Source organism: Lepidochelys olivacea, assembly GCF_965140295.1.
Source record: "Lepidochelys olivacea isolate rLepOli2 genome assembly, chromosome: 14".
Classification (NCBI taxonomy): Eukaryota; Metazoa; Chordata; order Testudines; family Cheloniidae; genus Lepidochelys; species Lepidochelys olivacea.
This window is the reverse complement of record NC_140424.1, coordinates 44,499,465-44,506,395: the sequence shown is the minus strand read 5'-3', so window position 1 is coordinate 44,506,395 and position 6,931 is coordinate 44,499,465.

Sequence of the window (6,931 nt, the reverse complement as noted above, 5' to 3'; positions counted from 1 at the left end):
ATTATTGTTTTACAGAAAACGAGGAGCTGAAAATTCTCACCCGGGCCCAGATGGAGACAGCACGAATCTCTCCTATTTGGGGCCTTATTCGGGTCTGGCTGGAAGCTTGGCCAACGTGGGGGACAGAGGAGCCTGGTTGGGGTGGGGAGAGAAGTTTGGCTGGAGTGGGGGTGGGGTAAGAGGTCTGGCTGGGTGGGGGGGCATTGGCCAGAATTGGGGGGAGGGTCTGGGCTGGGGGGGGGGCGGCTGGAGTGGGGGGATGGGAGCTTGTCAGCAGTGGGGGGGGCAAGGGACCCAGATTGTGGGGGGTTTGCCCAGAGTGGGAAAGACCAGGTGACCAGCTTGGGGGAGCTTGGCTGGAGGTGGGTACCTAAGAGGGCGAGATCTGTGGGGCGGGGAGTGGGGGAAGTTATGTCGGGGTCACTGTTGCAAGGCAGATTCACAATTAGCCCCTCCACACCCAGACGTGGCTGGAATCGGGGGCGGTCATTTGGGGTCCTTGTAGCCAGAGTCAGAGTCCACTGAGGGTGAGTCGTAGGGCGGCTGCTTTGCAAAAGGCCACATGCCCTGGGCTGGGTCGGGAGAAACCGAGTCACGGGAGCAGAAAGCAGGCAGGGTTTCCCCCAGGCTCTGTAGCATTTTTGCAGCAGGTTAGTCCGAGCGTTAGCCCTCTGCCAGGAAATCCCTGGCAGTGTTCGTTACAGAAGGGAGAAATTGGGAGGGAAAATTCATTTCTCTTATTTTCATTTTATGCTTTGAATGTTGTGCGATAGCAAACTGTGTTAGTGAAATCGTCTGAACTGGTTTGAGCCACCAACTCGTCCCTTCGTTCGGGGCGATGATGGGGAAAGAGTCGTCAAGGTTTCGCTGGTCTCCGGTTTGTAGTTTTCTTGAAACAAGGCCTTCTGAATCTATCTACTTAAACTGCGCCATGGGTTAATTAATTGGCTGACCAGAGAACTGATTTCAGCAGAGGGTGCGGAAGCATCTGTCTGGATTCCAGGTGGAAATTTCTACAAGCAAGAGGAGGGAAGATCTTGTTTCCTTGCTTTGGACGCAGCCGAGTGTATAGAGTGTAGAGATTCAGGTAAACTCCACCGAAGATTCTGGGAACTCTTGAGTTTCTTCTCGCTGTGTTTCTGTGGGGACTGACCTGTCTAGATTCAATTTGTTTTCTTTATTTATGTTCCTGTCGGACGGTGAAGATAATGTAGATGGCTTATACAGTGTCCATGTTATGTTGTGGAAATGAAGTTATTATGATGTTTCTTCATCATTACGAGACTTTATAAAGTGGGTACTTAAAAGTAAAAAGTTTGATTCCTTCCTTTCTTTCTTTGTCTGGATTTGTGCGATCCTTGCTGAAAACCCTCAGTGACTGAATTCTGGGTTTCCACAGGGGTCTGCACTTCCATTTGGAATTTTTTAGGGGTCTGCAAATGAAAAAAAGCTTGAAACCCCACCGATCTAGCCCACCCAAAGGTCACAAAATCTAGTGAGCGATTTGTGCTGACAGCAGCAGAGGGCGCCAGAGACCTTCCTCCTCCGGCACCAGCAGGGGGGCGCGCCGTGGGCCTTGTTTTAGTGGAAATCCAGGCTTTTCCGGTTCTCCGATTTCCACCAGAATCAACAGGGTTCTGCTCCTCCAGGCCCAGAACGTTCCCTGGGATTTGGGAACGGATCGGAGGCGGTTTTCCAAAGTTATCATGTTGCAGACAGAGAGAGAAAGGCCATCCGGTTGGTCAGGGCTTCCCTTGGCCAGCTGCCCTGTGATAACCACTAGACCCCTCTCCCCTCCCAGAGCTGGGGATAGAACCCAGGAGTCCGGGCTCCCAGCGCCCTGAGATAACAGGGAAGGCTGCCCCATTAAGGCCAGCCAGCCCCGTTCACTAACCAGACACAGCTGAGAAGGGGACAGGCGCTCCCCGTAAAATACCGCCAGAAAGCGGGGGTCTCATTGTTACAGTCGGCTGGTTTCTCTCAGGCTGTGGGGCGGGAGTTTGACTGGGCCCAGAGACATTGCGTCACGCTTATTCCATTAATTGGGGGAGCGGGGTTGGTTCCTTCCTCGCTTGGATTGACAGCTCCTACCAAACTGGGATTCCCAAACCCCACCAGCACTTAGCGAGAACTCGCTGGCTCTGCGTCAGAGACCAGCAACATCCCAGCGAATCAACGGCTGCATTTTTAAGCAGTTTGCCGATCTCCTTTGGCCTCTGCAAACAGTGGAGAAGCGGGATGAATTGCCGAAGAACGTAAGACGGCTCGTGACTCAGTATTCAGGCTATTGGGATCAGTAGGCAAGATTATGTCTTTCGATTCATTAACCCTTTCCCTTTGTAAAGCCTATAATCTCCTCGTTAGTACAATCAGCAATTCATCAGAAGACGAGTAGCAAAAAAATCCACCCCACTTTCCGTTATTGGAGCAGTAGGCATTGTCCTGTCTTTGTCTAAGTTTGTTAACGCTTTATAGAAATCTCTCCATCTCCATGCATGCCTGCCTATCTATCCATCCGCTCCCATCTATACCCATCTATCCATCCCCAAACCTTCGCATCCAATTTGTCTATTCTGGAATCACTTAGAAGGGGGATGCTTTCTGGAATAAGAGTGCCCTGGTCCAGTTTGAAAACTGGAAAAGCTAAACAGAAACAAGACTTACTCCAGAATAAATATCCGCCCTTACAGTGTTATTCTGGAGTAGTCATTCCACTTTAAATTTACACGCTATGTTGGTCTGGAATAATTTTCATGGCGGAAAGAGACAGCCTCAGCTAGTCTCTTGTATCCAGCTATTCCCACGTTCTTCCATTTCTAGGGACCAGAACCCACTTCTACACAGTTTGAGGGAGGTTGATAGTCCCACACTACCACCAGGAGCCCATATGATGGCACAGCTAGAGAGTGATAAGAGTAGGTCCTGCAGGAAGTACCGCCCACAAGGCCCAGAGTGACAGCATCCTGTAGCCCTCTGATTGGCCAAGGGCCCCTACTTAACCGCAGGGGTTAGCCCAGGAAGTTGTTTGAGCAACCACATGGCTCATGGCCTGCTGGACTTTGCCTCATCTCCCAATTTTTGGTCTCTAACTCTAGCCTGACTTGACCCTAATTCTTCCCCCTGGATTCTAACCTGGTAGCCGGCCTCACCCTGACTCTTGTTTCTGGGACCTGGCCTTGCAATTCTTCCAGCTCTGCCCTGGTGACTCCCGTCCCTGGTGGGGAGACTCAGCCCAGCTGTGTCCACTAGGCCAGACCGCCTACGCCCTGGTCACTTACACCATCCTTATATGTTCTCATGTTTCTATGCTCAGCTCTGTCTGTCACTCTCTCTTTGTATCTTTATATATCTAACTTTCTGTATCTCTTAATTTATCCCTCTCTCCGTATGTATCTAATCTTTCACTCTCTTTTCATATCTGTCTATCACAGTGTCTCCACACCAATCTTTCTGATCACTGTTGTTCTCTTCCTGTCTGTCTATATCAGGCTTTTGTTATCTCTCATTTATTGCACCCTCTATATTATTCATTTATGCTTCTTCGTGTCTTCATACCTACATGTCACATTCTCTTCATATCGATCTATATTCTCATCTCTGTAGCATCAGTCCGTCCTTTTCACTTACTCTCTTTCGGGTTTCGCTATTCTGCCCAGTATAAGTTTGTTTTGTTTCTTTTAAGTGAAGTGTTTTTTTCTTTTAATTGTACCTGCAAAGTAGCTGGAACAGCACGAAAAAGCAAATGGAACATGCGTGCGGAGCCGTGGATTGCCCGGAAACGAGGTATGGACCAAAATCACCATATGTCGCTTGGTCAGTACATAGTTACCATGCTCAGAATGGAGGAGTGTGTGTTGGATTTTGATGTACGACTGGCCATTGCTTCTATGGCAATGAATTTTGTCGTGTACCAGCATCAAATGACTAGCTCTTGGGAATAATGTGTATATGGTTTTGTGATATGCATTTGGAGCCTGTTGGAACGCTTCCTGAAATCAAGAGACATCTTGGCATTTGCTTCACTAGGTCAGGTTTTCCAAACCTTCTATCACTTTTATTGCTCTCCTCTGGACTCTGTCCAATTTATCCACACCTTTCTTAAAGTGCGGCGCCCAGACCTGGACACGGGACTCCAGGTGAGACCTCATCAGTGCCAAGCAGGGCAGTTACCTCCCATGTCTTACATTGGACACTCCTGCTAAGACACCCCAAAATATTAGCCTTGTCTTGCACCTACATCACATTATTGGTTCGTATTCAATGTGTGAGCCACTATAACCCCCTTTTCCGAAATACTTTCCCACTAGCCAGTTATTCCCTGTTTTCTGTTTGTGCTGGATTCTGTTCATTCCATTTCTAAGGATTGAGCCGCTAGTGGTCTCGTTCCCATGGCTCTCTCAGCTACTGTAAGAGCTAGAAGCTTACTTTGTACTTTGAAGGGAAGCTGAAATTCTCAGGTAGACAATGAATGGCAGGCGGCCTTAAGGAAAGGTACATACATTGTGAGAGATGCAATTAAATGACAAGAGTTGGCAATAATGAATAGAGGACCCTGTGTTTGTCAGGAGTTTTCTAAAGTTAAGTGGTTTTTAACGACGTTGCCTAGTCTTCTGATAGATTGTCATTGGGCAAATGAAGACCGGGATTGTAACGAGAGCTATGGTCACCATATTCCTGGCTACCCAGGCCCACCATCCCGGCACTTTGACCACGTACTGAATGAGCCCCATGTTGTCGGGATACACATTGATTTCATTCTCCCCGTTTCCAGAGAGAAAGACCGTCCTCTTTCCCACGGTGCTGATCACCAGCCGGGCATTGTTCTGCAGGTACACTGACTCCTTGGGGAATTTCTCCAAGGCGAGTTCAAAGCATCGTCTCAGCACCTCAGTCATCTTCCCTCCGGCCTCCAGCCGATTCTGCACCTTTAGCAGGTTCTCAACGCTCAGCCGTTCCGGGTGGGAGCGCAGCCGGGATAGATACACCTCCATGGTTGGCTCTTTCATGTCATACCGGGGCTCCCCATTGCGGTAATACACGTAGATCTCATGTTTCCCGTCTCCGGATTCAAATTCCAACATTATTCCTCTGCACTGGATCAACATCTTGGCGTTGTCCTGGATGCTTGGGGTTTCCCTCATGAATTCCTGCAGGGCGAGGTCCAGGCAGGCTCTCAGGTCATCAGTCATTTTCCCCCGGGCTTCCAGTCTGCCCTGTACTCTCAGCAGGTCAGCAACACTTAATGGTTCTGGTTCTCCAGCTTCATAATTCACTGTCATGTGGGGAAAGAAAAATACCGCGAGTCCTATCACTACAGGCAGCAGTAACAACACCAGTGTCTGATGTGTTTGGCTCAACAGCAATCTCAAGACCCCCTTGACCACGTCCTTCAAGCCCCTGGTGAAGGACAAGAGTATCGGCCAAATCTGAGTTCGGATGCAGGGCGCCAGGATGCTCCATGTTCCCCACAGGAAGTCAAAGATCAGCCTCACGCAGCTCCTCAGCCCCAAGTTCATTCTGGTTTCCTCTGGTTCCCGGTTCCTGGACCTCGCAGCCAAGCTCATGCTCTGTTGCAATTCCTTAGGTCGGGACCTGAAGACACCGCAAGGGACAATGGTCTCAGTTTGAGGGCCATGAGGTTGGTGAATGTCACGGAAATTGGACCTGGTGAGTTAAGCGTGATTCTTAATCGTGGGTGCTTGCTAGAAGGTGGGGCTCTTCCATATAGGGAATCCCCACAACATATGGGCACAGCTGTGTGTGGGGGGAGCCCAGGGCTGGGCGAGCTGGGGGCTGTGGGTCAGGTGTGAGGGACACAGGCACAGCTGTGTGTGGGACTATCCAGGATTCGAGTCCCTGGCTGGCTGGCTAAGCACGGGATGATCCTTCCTCGTTCGTAACCACAGCCTTCCATGCCTCCTCTGCGCCGACCAAAGTCGCCTCGGTAGCTCATGGCACCCACCAACTTCACCCCAGCGGTTCTCATGGCCACCGCACGTCCCCAGCTGCAGATGTTCCCAGTGCCCAAATCCCCCTCACCTCAGCCCGCCTGAGCCTCCCACCTGTAATTCCAGCTCCTGGAGCCGCCTGCTGGGTGTGCATGAGGGATGGTCTGTCTCCTCGGTCTCAGCTAGACGCAGGGTCCCAGCAAAGGGGCCGTGTCCCTCCATCCCCAGCTGCCCTCCTGTCCTGGGACTGGTGTTTCCAGCTGGATCATAAGGGAAGATGGTTCTGAGAAGGGCCCTGAATTTAGACACCGCCTCCCCGTCCTCCCCAGCTCCCCTGTGCTCTCCCCATCTCATGCCTCCTCTACGGTGACCGACTCGCCACCTAGTCCAAAGTCCTTTGCTTCTCCCACCCCCACGAGTTACTCAACAGGCCTCTCACTTGGACTCTGACTTCTGAGGGCCTTCAAAGAGCTATCCCAGGGCCTGCACTCAACGGGAGGCCGCACCGGGCCCGAGGTCCATGGCCAACGTAGGGTTGTCAACCCTCCAGGATTGTCCTGGAGTCTCCAGGAATTAAAAATATATCTTTTATGAAGGATTGTGTCATGTGATGAACCCTCCAGGAACACGTCCAACCAAAACTGGCCACCTAGACCCAACAGGAAGCTGGAATGGGCCCGGGGCCCAAACCCAACGTAGGGTTGCCAGTTTTGGTTGGACGTATTCCTGGAGGTTTCATCACGTGACACAATCTTTCATTAAAGATTAATTTTCAATTCCTAGAGACTCTAGGACAATCTGGAGGGTTGGCAACCCTTCGGGCATCCAGAACGGGCCTGGGGCCCAACAGGCGGCCGGAACAGGCGTGGGGTCTTAATTTAACTCTTCCTATAGCTGGTACAGCCCTTGAACCAGACTGTTACCACCTGCACAACTCCTGAAACTAAGGGTAAGGTTCACGGAGAAGCGAAGACATTTGCCTG